The sequence below is a fragment of the Alligator sinensis genome, unplaced genomic scaffold (genome assembly GCF_000455745.1).
Source record: "Alligator sinensis unplaced genomic scaffold, ASM45574v1 scaffold544_1, whole genome shotgun sequence".
Lineage (NCBI taxonomy): Eukaryota > Metazoa > Chordata > Crocodylia > Alligatoridae > Alligator > Alligator sinensis.
In genome coordinates this window covers 3396443-3411811 of record NW_005841937.1, presented here as the reverse complement: position 1 = coordinate 3411811, position 15369 = coordinate 3396443, and the positions used below count along the sequence as shown (strand labels likewise).

At 41.2% G+C, this 15369-nt stretch overlaps 1 long non-coding RNA gene across 1 annotated transcript in view; it reads right to left on the bottom strand.

Moving 5' to 3' along the window:
• Positions 1–309: 309 nt before the first annotated feature.
• Positions 310–15369, bottom strand: part of LOC102388246 — a 28396-nt gene continuing 13336 nt past the window's right edge. The window contains exons 3-4 of the long non-coding RNA XR_323349.2: positions 2657–2726; positions 310–373 (exon numbers count right to left, since the gene is read on the bottom strand). This is a non-coding gene — a long non-coding RNA (uncharacterized LOC102388246). The remainder of the gene's footprint in view (positions 374–2656; positions 2727–15369) is intronic.

Here is a 15369-nt window from a genome sequence, read left to right as displayed (position 1 = left end):
TTGGCATGTGCTGTAAGAAGTGATTGAGTACAACACTTTTTCAACATTGTTACCCAGTGCTTATGAAGTGTTTATACATATAATTATGTCAAATGGTGTTAATTAGCACTGAAAGACCCTTCTGAGTTGAAATTCTAAAAAAATTAGAAAAAAAATACACCAATCGGAGCTTCCACCAGGTGTTCTCTCTCTCAGACACTTCAGGGACGCATTTTTAGAAGGCTGAAGAATGTAGTTTCAGTTCAATGCAGAGAGATGCAATCATTCAATCCCATTTGTTTCTGTGCTTCCAAATGTTATATTGATTTACCTTGCATAGATCTTTTTTTTTTTTATAATTCCGTGTGTCACAGTATCTGATGATTATTGAATTCTAAAAGAAACCAAACTAATATTAAAAAAAAATATATTTAATCAAAAGTCTTTAGGTATGTATAATATCTCATGATTTTCCCTCCTTCTATATATATACTTTTGTAACTAGCAAAACCCCCATGAAAACCACATATTCTTTTATGGATGACAGGACCAGAGTTGTCTTTGAATGAGTTTTCCCATATTCATGGAAAGCAACTCCATGAATCATGGTCATGAAATTTCCTCCTATTTATAATGTCTCAAGATCTCTGGCCCTGTCCATCTACTTTCCTCAGTGGAATTTATGACAGCCTGGTCATATTAAGATAGGTACTCCTTAAGCCATTGGACAGGATTTCTTTCAAGGTAACGCAGACAACCATGAAATAAGTAGACCAGGCCCATGTTTTTATAAAAGGTGTATTACAGACAAATTGGCCATATACCAGACTCCCCCTGAAATAACCGCCTTCCTCCTTCCTAGAGTTCCTCAAGCCTGAGCAATATTTGTCCCCATCTGCCACACAGACTGCACCAGCAGCAGCCCTTCATGCCCCGCGCTGCCAGGCAGCAGTGGAAGAGATGGCTTTAGGGGCCTGTGGGCTACATGGTAGTGCTTGTGGATTGCATGCAGCCCTCAGGCCCCAGGTTGGACCACCCTGATGCAGAACACATTTAATGAGAAAAGCCTCGTTGCATGTATAAATAACAAATGTTTCATGACCTGTCATGGGTGGTTTATTTAAATTTGCCTGAGCCAAAGATTAGAGCATGTTCCCTGGAATCTTCTGGATTAGGATTATAATCAGGAAACTGGAATGATTCCCGAAATGTCTTTCCACAGCTGTGATTTTTCTATTTACAATTTGCTTAATAAATGTCATGCAGTTATGCCTCACAACAGCACTAGAAAACAAATACATACTATTACTTCATTTCATAAATGAGAAAACTGACACCTCAACAAGTAAAAAGGTAAGTTTTTCAAAAGAACCAGTGAGCATTAAAGACACAATTACCTTGACTTTTCAATGCAACAACATATCACCTGGGTTTGGAGCATGCATTTAAAACAAATTAATTGCACTAAGAATATATTCAGTCTGTATCAGTAATTTTTCTTTCACTGGGGAGCTGCTGTATAAAGCCCTAACAAACTACCTGGTGGTACAAGAGTTAGCAGTTAAGAGTAAATGAACATTCCTCGTTGCAACAATTTTGACAGAAAAGCAGAATTTTGACCAAATGAAATTGTTTGCTGGAAGTGTCTGTTTTCCACAGAAAATGCTGGCTTTTCACTGAAATAGTGAATACCTTAAAATCAAAATCTTTTGTAAGGGAAATCATGCTGTGGGATGATGAGATCCTGCTCCCATCATAGGAGTTGTAGTTTGGTTTCCTTTTGTTCTCATTGTCTTTCATAAATTGGACTCCTAGCTTTGGGCCACATGATTCATGATGTCCAGGGACACCCAGGTACACCCCCTTCCTCCTCTGTGTGGGATATCAGAGAAAGCATAGTCTGACTAGGCTACTCATCCTGTAAAGGAATGAGAGCATGAGACACCTGCAGTACAACTGAGGAACCCTGAAAGAAATGTCAAATAAAAATATTTTAAATTTTAGCCAAATATCTATTGCAATATATCTAGCTATAGATATATAGATTGTTGGTAGAAATTCATATTATGGAGTGTGTGAGTGTGTGACACACACTGAGTCATATAAATGATCATATTACTCCTTCCTAGAGTTTCTCAAACCTGAGCAACCCTTATCTCCAGCTGCCACAGAGGCTGCATCAGGCTCCAACCCCCTTAAAATTTCCCATGGAAAGACTACCCCCCACACACACACTTTTTTTTTGTACTAGTCCAAATGACAGGGCTCTGCTATTAGGTACAGTGGCAATGAACTACAAACAGAAGAGATGAAATCAGATATATTTAAACAGATTGCTCCAGAACTGAATCAAAATATCTGTCGATACTGTCTTTGGGTGAAATCCCTACATTTTAAAATGGCATGAAGTACAGTACAAGACCATCTCATGGTTTTACAGTTCAGTCTCATGCTCTAATCTTGCCTTTGGCCATTAGCCAATAATAATAAGAGAAACATCTATAGTTTTACCATATTGTGATTGCTAAATGATACACAGTTGCTAATGACTAATGTCACAGCTAAATTTTAGTGCCTATTCTGAAACATTAAGTTGAATTACAAAAAACTAAACATTTTTACTAAAAGAGCTGTTGTCAGGGTCTTACAAATGAGAGAGAAATTTAAATACACTCACCCTAATTTTAAGGAAGGCTCCATAAATATATCTTTGTTTTGCCTCTAGAATTCCATGTAATGTCTTCTTCCTTAAAAGGAGGGGAAAAAAAATCTTGGCTTTGCATTGAGCCAGGCAAAATGAAACCAGTGATCTAATGTAAGATAAAGAATAAATTTCTTCATAAAGAAATTTCTGCCTCAAAAAAGATTTACCCCTGAACACATGGTACAGGTACATTACACAATATGAGAAGTGAAGCAGAATACTGCTATATAAAGATTGAGATACCCAAGCAACTAACTAAAAATTCAAAGTTTTGCAAATTGTTTCCATTATGAGACAAAATTGGTGATGAAATCAAGGGCTTCTTTGATACCAACCTGCTTTTTATTTTCCAAAGAATTCACAAATTTCTCTTTTCCTGGTTATGGAAGGAATCAAATCACATGACACAGTTGCTTAGCTTACAATTCCAAGCATCTTTAAGCCAATTCTTAGTTCAAGATTTTCTCAGAACACCTTTTCCCCCCCCCACAAAAGGCTCTCATCCATGATAGCTTCTTTCGTGCAAACTTTTTTCTCTCTCTCTCTGCTTTTCTGCCCTATTTGGCCTCTGTTCTACATACACATGAAACTTCACAAAACAATAGCTAGTGAAAACACTTCTGCCCTTTTTTTCCCTGAAAGACAGTTTCATAAAGCAAATTAACTACTTCTTACAGCTATCATAAAGGCAGGATAGCTGCTACACAACTCTCTCAATTCACTTCAGTGAAGTTTAGTTTGACCCGTAACAATAGTTTAATTTTGTATGTAAAATCAACCATGACTAATGAGATTACTATTCTCTACTGAAAATAGTATAATCATTATTATATTAAATAGTCAAAATAACTAATGAGGGGGGCAACAATTGGCAGTATACACAATATTAACTGCCAGGTAAATGTTGATCTCGAGTAAAATGTTGTTATTTAAAAACCATGAAAAAGTAAAGAAAAACAAACCAAGTACAGCAGCATTGCACTTGCTGAATGAAAAGGTAAAATATGAATTGCATGTTGCCAAGGATATACTGGTTATAGTATCTGCATTTCCCTTGAAGTTCATGAACATAACTATGTGGAAAGGAGGAATTTAATATCAATGTCCCATTAGGATTAATATATCCAAGATAAGCATATGTAATTGTACACATACATCTCTATGCACCTAACATTGGGCACATCCACATGTCGCCCTATGATGACATAGCAATGTACTACATCACTGTATGGCACACTACACCAATCTAGTGATCACGCAGGTCTACAGGTGATCGCCAGCCACCTCACCATACTGATACACCATAGCGTTATAGCGCGCTGCTACAGCAACGTAGCAAAAAAATCTAACCAGCAGCTGCACGCACGGTGCAGTAACCACCTGTGCTGTGCTGTGCTTTAGTACTGACAAAAGGAAGTACTAAAGCATGGTGCCAAAGCAACGTCGCTCTACAGTGACATGTAGACTTGCCCGTAGTGTGCAAAATTTAACTTGGATGAGTAAATGTAGATGACTACTTGTATATATGCTTGCTCAAATACCTAATTTGTACACACAGGCCTGATCCCCGGTTCCAGTGCAGGGGGCCATGTGGCAGTAGAACAGGGCCTGACCCTAGCGCATAGGGCCTCATCCAGCTAATGGACTAGCCTTATGCCCTTCAGCCAGCCTACAGGGTCAAAAGGTTGTGCACTACTGGTCTAAATGAATTACCTGTAATACATCTTGTAAACTCCTAAAAGAAATATGTGACCTCAGATCTAGTTCGATTAACATCATTGTTATCCTTTATTATCAGAACTTAATATTCAGTAAAATGCTATTTCAGATCCTTCATGTTTCAGATCCTTTGTCAAATAGTTTCTTTTTTCCTTGCAATTCCAGGTGCTGTGGGGAAACATCCAAGAATATCTCAGCACTGCTGTTTTGAAACTATTGCATATTCAAATGAACATGGTTGAAGTTTCTCTACAACTTTGTACACACATCAAAGAGGGAAACAGCAGTTGGGGCAAAAGGAAAACCAAATTGTTTAGAAAGAATTAAAATAGTAAAGGTAATTCCAACTCTTCAGCTACTAACAGCTGTGAATTGATGCTGTGTAAGGAAATGCCAGTCAAGGCTTTCCCCCCAGCCATATGCATGTACCTGGACAAACATAAATCCCAAAACTATAGCTGAGCAAAACCCCATGACCAGCAAGTGTTAGGAGGAGGGGAAGGCCTTCTCATTTGTTAGTCCAATAGTTTAGTGGTTAGGGAATTTTCGAAGCCAGTAGGAGGGCCCCCTCACCAAGAGGGGAATTGAACAGTGGTCCAACAACCAGGCCACAAGTTGTTCTGCCCTCCTCTTGAAACTGAGCCATTATACCTTACATTTACTATTCATTTGCTAAAATAAGTAGAGAGTCAGCAGATGGGGGAGAGGTCCAGGCTAGAACCTAGGTTCGCCTCCCATCCAAGTACAGGCAACCCCTGCTTAACGCTGTTTCACTTAGCGCTATTTCGCTATAATGCTCATTTGAAATTGATACCTGATTTCACTTAGTGCTTAGCGAGTTTCATTATAACACTCATGGTTGCTATCTTGGGTCATTAAAAACAATTGCGGTCACCATCGTGGGTCTTCAAATACTTTCAATTTTGCTTAACGCTAGTTTCACTTTATGCTCAGGTTTTCAGGAACCAATTAAGAGTGCTAAGAGGGGGTTGCCTGTAGTAGACATCTCACTAAGTCACACACACTCACTGTTCTATACATCTCCCTCTCTTTGACTACCTATTAAACCAGATTCAAGAAGAATATTAGTTTTTGCCTAATCTTGGGAGTTATGTTCTCAAAGTATGCATTTATAAAGTCATGTACCTGCCTATCATGTATCTGCCCAGCCAGAGCACAGCGAACTGCACATTTCCTTATGGACACTTGCACATCCACACTGCATGTGGAATAGGATCACAAACTGTGCATAAGGGTCCCTCTACATGTGCAGGTAGAGGTGAATGGGATCTAATGCACAAGCCACACAATCACACCTCCTGCCATGGCAGGAGGTGTGATTGTGTGATGGCACATTAGAGCCCATCTGGCCTTGCCTCCAGAGGAGGGGGAGCCTGGGGTCATGATCGCAAGCTCTCCCTACACTGGCTCTTGTGGCTGCGAGTCCCACAGCTGACAGGGTTGGTGGGGCTTCCCACAGGGGCAGTGTTCCTCTGCCGCAAGCTCCGTAGCTGATATGGGCTACAGGGAATGCTTTCCCTGCTGTGAGCCCCACAGCCCATGCCAACTCTGGGGCTCACAGTGGTGTCAATGAAGGGAATGCTGCCCCTGCTGTGAGCCCCACAGCCAATGACACTTGTGGGGGCAGGGGAAGGGGGGCAGCGTTCCCCCACTGCAAGTCCCACAGCTGACAAGTCCCCATCGCAAGCCTTGTCACCTGCAGGGCTAGAAGTGGGTAATGCACCCCCTGTAGCTGGGAGTCCCTCAGACAAGGGAGCACCTGGCCACAAATTCAATTAATGATGTGAATTGAACAAACTACAACATTATTACACATTTTTTGTGGAATAACTTTGTAGCTTATAGCTTGTTTAATCACTCCATTATTTGGTTGAACATGTAGCTGGGTTAGAACTTAATGCATGATTACCTGCTTCTTGCTGCAAGCTATCCTAAATTTGCACCTTAGGAAATCATTTAGGATTTTAGGAATCATTTAATTGATATTTCCAGCCTGAAACAGATTGATTGTTATATATGAAATTTATTAGAAGGCAGGGTGGGCATGCCCTTTTATAGACTAACTAAACAAGATGATAGACAGACAGACCACAAGCTTTTGTGAATCCAAGTTCACTTCAAAAGATACTGTGAAAGGACTTCATCAGATGTTGTGAAAAGACAGCTCTATGCTGTCCTTTCATAGCATCTGATGAAGTCCTTTCACAGCATTTGGTGAACTGATCTTGGGATCATGAAAACCTCTGCTTTCTTTGCTGTGTATATCATTAATTAATCTGTAAAGGTGCATATCTAACCTGAGCAACTTCAGACTAACACAGCTAGCTATGTCTTTCTGCTCCTATATATTTGACAGTCATTGATTAAGAAACCCAGAAATAACCCACGAAGCACAAGCCAAAACACCAGTCTTCTGTCTCCCAGTTGAATGACCTAACCACTAGGCTCCAGAACGAGCCTCTTTCCTTGTTCTCCTTTCTGTCTCGACTCCTGCAGTATTAGCTGCCAGTGGCCCAACATAAACGAGAGAGTCAGGGTGCCTCCCATGTGAAAGAGGAGACAAGACAAAAAGAATATCACAATTGAAAAGTTAAACAATTAAAGTTTGGAAATGTAAAAGGTTTTCTATGCAACCTAAATTAATATTTTGGAATTCAATGATGACATGCTATGTTTCCCACATGGTTCTAGCTTGTTCTTTGCACAAGGCAGCCTGTGTTCATTGAATGAATAGCTGTTCACGGTTTGGTTTTTGTGTGTGTGTATGTTCAGTGACCTGCTGTTGTGGTTCAGTGGTAGAATCCTTTCCTACTATGAGGAAGACCTGGGCTTGATTCCTGGATATGCATATAACTACCTTGAAGCATTAGATGTCTGCCTTTGGATTCTGTTTCAATGGTCTAAAGAGGGGGTGGACGGCCTGGACAGCCTCTGCTCCTCCATAGTCCTGTGAATGTGTTGAAGGACCTGGTGTCCTCTCACACACACACCATGATCTAGAAGGATCAATGGTTGCCTACTATATGTTCAGTAGTATATATATATGGTCAATAATCTTTTAATATTTTATATACATGGCCAAGGGGCAGATCCAGAGGAGGTGCAGTTGCAAGGCTACACCCTCTTTTGGATTGGACTATACCACAGGAGTTTCCAGGGACTTTAAGACCCTAAAGTAGGTTAAAACCCCACCTCCTCTCCTTTTCCCCTTCCCCACACCTGTTGCTGTTGCTTTCCCTGCTGTCCCAGGGGCAAAGGAAGCATCATGGCTTTGCCTGTCTGCTCCAGCTAGGCCTATATGTGGGTGAAGTTTAGTTGGGGATGGGGAAAGCAGCAGTGGGGATGGGGGGGGGGCAGAGATCCCCTTCCCTAAGCCTGCTTTTAGGTGATGGGGAAGTGAAGGGGGAAATTAGTCTCCTGCCCTGCTTTTGCCACTGCCCCCATCCCCCAGATGCACCCTACCCACATGCAGTCCGGATGGGGTGGGCAGCTCTGGTGCTTCCCCCACCCCTGGAACAGAGGGGAAAGCAACTATGGCAGGGACGTGGGGTAGGGAGGAGGGAAGGAAGGGGGACTTTTGCCTGCTTTAGGAACTCTACAAAGTCCATAGAGGCTCTCAAATGTGGTCTGGTTGCATCAGTGGGGGCAGAAAAGACAAGGAGCTAGGGGTACAGCCACCCCTGAAGTGCAGGTTGCTGGTCCTACATCTCCTTTTGGGAAAAACTGGATCCACCCTTGTATATGGCTATAAATTTCTCAATCTATCAGAATACCATGGCAAACACCTACAATGTCCAGCAGCATGGAGCTTACTGCTGCAGCAGAACAGACAGGACTTCTCAGCAAGATCAAGTTTCAAGTAATGATTCAAATTTTCTCAGTACAGTTTTTAAATTTGGACAGGCAAGAGCAAAACAAATGCAGCCCCTCTCATTGGGTAATACTGCAGAAAAGAAAAGTTAAATACATAATTATTAACAATCCTCAATTGTCAAATCTTTCAGGAAGACCAACCACTGAATTTCTCCAAAAATGAAATAAAGGTGAAGAGAAACCAGAGGAGAATGTATACTTACTATTACTGCTCTAAAAAATATCTTGTTAATATCTTCTCACATTCAGCTTCTGTGTAAGAAGTTTCTTTGTAGTATTCCTGGTTCCCTAGTAATGCATTCTCTAGAGTTCTTGTTTCCAAATTTCCAGTTTCCTATATTTTCTCTCTCACTTCTCATCTTTTGTTTTCTTGTTTACAATAGCCCTTTACATTTGATGTAGTTTTTACTGGTCCCAGCATACAATATCTACCACAACTATCTTCAAATACGTCCAAAAAAACAGTCCTGAAGATCACCGTTGCAAGATAAAGAAGTTCAAGTTTTGACAAACAAGTTTTTTATTTAACAATATGTTCATGGAGCAGCTGCACTCAGGAAACTCCAACCATAAAAACTAGATAAGCTTGTGTTCCACTCACATCATGCTGCAGCCAAGTCAGCTGAACCTACATCTGCCTAAAATCACTGGCAGGTAAAGTTTGCCTGTCTATATAGTCCCAGTAGGTCATTTTATTTATTTTAGGTTCAGTTTGAACTTCTCCCAAAGGTTTATCTGAACTTTAGAATTTTTTTGTTTAACTTCTATGTATCATTTTTATTGCACATTTTGCATGCTGGCAACAACAAACTGAAGTCATAAAACTGGCATAGGTTTGTATGTGAATATTCTTCAAATTGTGTAGTTATATATTAAAAATGAAGTTATATCAAATCTTCATACTTGTACTTTCTCTACAGAAACTCAGGTAGGTCAACAACAATCAAGTAAGTTTCAGTCAGCAAACTACAAAACTTTAATGTTCAAGATGAGCATACTATACTATACTGACATGGCTCGTTCGAATCAACCTTAAAGACTTCCTAAAGCCCCATAGCAGAATACATACCGTGTTACATTCCTCCAGCCATATTTGTACATACTTAGGCCAATCCCATGTAGTTGTGATTTGTAAAATACTTTTCAATCAATTCATAACATTCAGGGCAAAAATATCAAATAATCAATCTACTGAAAGTGTTCCATAGCATCCTTTTTTTTCTACTTCTGCCTTCCTACTTTTCATCTTTGTAAATCTTCCCCACCTCCTCACTTTGCCAACTTAACTCTCCTCTAGATTTCAGCCTGATCATCTGCTTTTTTTCTTTTTACTCTTGACTTGATTTAAAGGCTGATTCAAAAAATCCTCACAGCCCCTGTTAACCATTTCCACATTCAGGTTAGATACTGCTTTTCCTGGCTTAGATGTCTTTTACAGTTCCCTCACTATATTAAAACATGCTTTCCCAGGAGTTCCCTGAAAATCTATCCTCTTCTTTCAACTGTTTATCACATTTTCTTTCTTTCTACTAAGAGACAATTCCAGCTATACCAAGCAGTTCTTTCATTACCAATATCTCCCTTTATCATCTTCAAAGCCATTCCTTCAGGTACTGACACTGACTGGTACAGGTGGAAGTGTTTCTTGTGTCCCCATGTAGTAACACTTCACTTTTAGGCTCTTATTTTGACCTACATGCCATACCAATTTGTGGACATAATAAAGGCTTTGTGAAAGAGAGAGTCACTAGTTCTCAAGCTCTGCAGATAGTGGCAAACCACAGATAGATCAGTTGAGCCCTTGAGTAGTAGCAATTAAGAAATAAGATGGAAAATGAACTTGGATGTGAATATAGGAGCAGTTGATATAGGTAATAGGAAGTTTTTTTTGGTTTTTTTTAATATAGGCATATAGTTAAGTAAGATAAACCAAAGATTAAAAGAGAAAGCTCCAGATATTTCAGAACTCAGATGAATATTCACCTTGGTCTATTCACCTATAGTCTTCAGGTTGCGTATAACTCCAGGTCTTCTGCATACAACACAATATACTGTGCCGACCCTGCAGCAACAGCTTGCTCAAGAAGCAAGGGGAAGTTCCCACTTTTATGTAGAAAATCATAGCGGTTAATGGCCCAAAGGAAGGTAACAGGTAAAGAAACATCAACACTGCAGTAACAGACATTCAGCACCTTAATTTACTCCACATACCTCCAGAGGTATCCCCAAACAAGCCTTTAGTTCCTAGACAGCTTAAAGTCTGTCCAGCTCCTTCAGTCCACAGTCCCAAGTCTGAGGCCAGCTCCTTCAGTCCACAGTCCTGGCTGCCAGACCCAGTGAGAGCTCCAGCTCCCCTGTGCACTCCTCTGTGTAGGGATGACCAGTTTCCACGTGCACCCTGCTCTTTCTTCCCTTTACTCCAGACTCAAGCTTCTTCCTTTTTCGCTTGCCCCCCACCCAACCTATGGGGGGGTATCTGGGAACTGCAATCCATATGAACAGTCAGCACAGTTCTGCAGACTGCCCCCTGGTTCCTCCTGCTGTTACACATATTACATTTACTTACAGTACTATAAACTTATTGAGCTGGTCAATGGATTTCATCTATAGTGAATATTAGTATAGAATGAGATATAACAAACAAGCACTAAGAAAAGGTTTAAAATCGCTAAAGCTGTAGGCATCAAATATTTTGAGAGGAGTGAGAAGAGAATAATTGCAGAACAAATACAGATGTTAATGGCTTTTTTTTCCACACGTGAGCTGAAATAAGCAGGGGCAGATCCAGGATTTCCCAAAAAGTCGTTACTGGAACAGCAACTGGCACTGCAGGGGTGGCTGCAACCCTAGCTCAGCCTCTTCTGCCCCGACCACCCATGGGACGTTTTTCTAAAGCAGGTGAAAACCCTTCCCTTCTCCCTATTACCCAACCTGTTGCTTTTCCTGCTGTTCCAGGGACATGGGAAGCACTGGAGCTTCTCCTTCTCACTCCAGCTACATTGCACTGGGAATGGGCGCATCTGGGGACAGAGATAGCAGCAACAGCAGGGTAGGAGACCTAGAAGCAGGTACAGGAAAAAGGAATACCTCCACCCATCCCCACTGCTGTTTTCCCCATCTTCAGCTGAGTCCAACCCATATAGAGTCTGGCTGGGGTGGGCAGGAACAGCTCTCATGTCCCAACCCTGGGACAGTGGAAAAACTAAATGTATCAGGCAGGAGAGGTGGGAAAACAGAAGACATGAAGTAATTTTACCTTCTTTTAAAGGGATTTTAAAGTCCCTGGAAGCTCCTGGGGTGCAGTCCAATCCAAAAGGGATCCACCCCTGCAAATAAGGGCTAACTCTCCAAAATAAGAGGAGATATGCAGATATAAAAACAATGTATGAGGAGAAGTGGACCCATAATAATAATGTTTTTAACAAATATAACTTCAAACCACAAAGTAGAAATGTGTGTAACAGTGATAACAGTATGCCAAAGTAAGCACACAAATGTTCCTGCAAAAAGTGTGTGGATATTGGGCCTCATTATGTAAATCTGAGTGTCAGAATCTTTGAATTATTTTCTTCAGATGATGATAAGTTTGTAGTCATCAACTTTAACTTTAAGGAAGAAGTCTGGCACTGGATCAAGACCAAGCAATTCACAATGAATATATTGAAGAATGAATTTTCTGTTCATTTTATAGTGTAACTCCAATATGAGTTCAGTTTTCAAAGCAAAACTCCTGCAATTTATTTGAATTTCATGGCATTATAATTTATAACATTATGATTAACAATTTGGTTTGGCTGTTATTACTCACAGTCTTTTAAAGATATTCCATATGGTGGTTACCCACAACGTTGTGGATTTTGACGACAGGTCCAAACACCTGTGTGTCTAAGCAGGCAAAGTCAGATGGGTAACAGCTCAAGATCATTTTGAATTCTAATCCTAACCTCCAATGTATGTATAATCCATCCCAGCTTTGTGTCATCCACATATTTTATGAGCATAGGGCCAGATTCCATCTATTAGGTGTCTAAGTGGACTTAGGCACCTAACTTTAATCCTATTTCACCTTATTCAAGTCCTGAAAATCCATTAATACATCTACTTTTGTAACACACCATCATCTCACCATGAAGACTGAATCACAAAAAAAGCAGTGAGGAGGAGGATACATACAGTTGTTGTATTAACTGTTTCACATGGATTTGAGCAGTGGAATATAAACACACTTAGGTTCCTAAATCCACTTACATTCCTAATAAGTGGAATCAAATCTGACCTATACTTTGTATTCCACTGCCCATGTTGTTAATGAAAATAGTGAATAGAACCAGGTCTGGAATGGACCCTAACTGGACTTCAGTTACAATATCCTACTAATTTGATAGTAAACTAGTTGTTCAATGAGTATTTTTCCAATTAGTTGTGAATCCACAAACCTGATAGTTGAATAATTTGTTCTGGATACTGAAGGCAGCTTGATTAGTCTATAATTGCTTGATTCCCTTTTCCTCTTAAATGATAAATAAACACTAGGTTTTCCCATTGTTAGTTTTCTGTGCCCTCTCCTATGCTCTATGAGTTCTTGAAGATAAGCACTAGGGCTAAATAGAGACAGTCAGAAAGCCCAAGTTCAATCAATTCAGTCTTCACAGGTTAGTCTAAAATGCATAGATTGAACTGATAAGCTAGTGAACAGACATTCATTTTTTATTCCAGAAATGTACCCACATGCCTGCCCAGGCCCAAGCCCAGGCCAGAAACCAGGGGACACTAGAGAATGCCTCCCTAGTTGGTTAGAGCAGATAGCTTGGGCCACGTCTAGCCTGCCCACCCTACAAGAGTGGGAGGGCTGCCAAGGGACAGGGGCTAGGGACAGAAGTTACACATAAACTGGTTTAAGGGATCAGAAACTGGTTTAAAACTGTAGCAGAACAGAAGTTCAGTGCACATAAACCAGTTTCAAAATGGCTGAAACTGGTTTAAAATAAACCTGGTTGAATGTAGTGTCAGACTTAACTGATTTAGGCCAAACTGGTTTATGAAACTTCTGTCCCAGACCCTTTCCTAATTCAAGTTAAATCAGAGTCCTGGGCCATGCTGTCTGCTTCAGAGAGTAGGGCTGGCCTCACCCTTCTGCTCCCTAGCTGGAGCAGTGAGGGCTGGCTGACTGCCCCACCCCAGACAAACCCCAGCTGAGGTCTGAAGCCAGGGAGGGGGATTAAACTCACCTTCGCCTGAGTACAGAGTTACCTTGCTCTGCTGGCTTGCTTAGTGCTGGCCGTGACTGTGGACTACAAATCCCAGAGGCAACTGGAAGTAGGAAGAGGAAGTGATGAACAAACTTGCAGAGTCCTACTTTTGTGATTATGGACTGTAAATCCCAGAGACATCAGGGGCAGCAGGAAAAGGAAGCAAACACACAGCCCATTCTGGCTACTTGCCAGAGAGCTATGTTCTAGTGTCTCCTGGCTTCTGGTTTGAGCCACTATAAACATGTGGCTGCATTTCCTGAATCAAAAGTGAATATCAAGTGAACATCAAACGTGACTATCAAGACCACCAAGGAGGAGTATACCTACTTGGCTTATACTTGCGGGGAGTCAGTTAGAAAAGCCAAAGCAGCAATGGAATTCAAGCTGGCATAAAAAATTAAAGACGGTAAAAAGTCCTTCTTCAGGTATATAGGGAGCAAAAACAAGGCGCATAGCAACATAATACCCCTACAGGACAGACTAGGGCAATTGGTGACAGAAAGGAGTGACAAAGCTGAGCTCTTCAATGAGTTTTTCGCATCCATATTCCTGAACACACATAAAGACATATCTCCCAGTTGGATTACAGACAGGCACAAGAGGGACACTGGCCCACCAACAGTTAGCACTGACCTAGTGAAAGGACACTTGAAGGGGCTGGAGGTGCTTAAGTCAGCAGGCCCAGACAATCTTCATCCAGGGATGCTGAGGGAATTAGCCAGTGTCATAGCAGAATCATTGGCAAAACTGTTTGAGCACTTGTGGCATTCAGAACAGGTCCCAGATGACTCGAAAAGGACCAATTGTGTTTCCTATTTTCAAGAAAGAGAGGAGGGATCTAGGTAACTATAGGCCAGTTAGACCTACTTCCATCCTTGGGAAACCCTTAGAAAAAATTATTAAGAATGATATTTGTGGGAGTCCAGCAGCAAAAATAATGCTGAAGGGCAACCAGCATGGATTCATAGTAGGTAGATCCTGCATGACTAATCTTGTTTCTTTTTGTGACCACGTCACAAAATGCTGAGATGCTGGAGCTGAGGTAGATGTCATTTACTTGGATTTTAAAAAGGCCTTCAACACGGTGTCTCATCTCATTCTTATAAGTAAACTAAGTAGCTGTAACGTAGATGATTACACAGTCAGGTGGGTGGCAAATTGGCTTATGGGACACACTCAGAGAGTGGTGGACAGGTTGATATTGACCTGGAAAGATGTAGGCAGTGGGTCCCCCTAAGGTTCGGTCCTTGGACTAGTGCTGTTAAATATCTTCATCACTGACTTGGATACGGGTGTGGAGAGCACTTTGTCCAAATTTGTGGATGACACCAAATTATGGGGCAAAGTAAACATGTGGGTAGGCAGGGAACAGATTCAGGCAGATTTGGACAGGTTGGAAAAGTGGGCAGTACAGAACTGGATGCAGTTTAACAAAGATAAGTGCAAGGTGCTGCACCTGGGGAAAAAGAATTACTAACGCAGATACAGATTGGGAGATTACCTTCTAAGTAGCACAGCAGTCGAAAGGGATTATGGAGTCATGGTGGACTCCAAAATGAACATTAGTTGTCAATATAATGAAGTGATAAGCAAAGCTAACCACACTCTATCATGCATTAGCAGGTGCAACACAAACAGGTCTAAGGAGGTGCTACTTCCCCTCTATGCAGCATTGGTCAGGCCACAGCTGGAGTACTGCATCCAGTTTTGGGTGCTGCACTTCAAGAAGGATGTGGATAACCTTGGGAGGGTCCAGAGGAGAGCTACTTATATGGTTAGGGGCCTGCAGGTAAGTCTCTACAAGGGAGACTGAGTGATCTG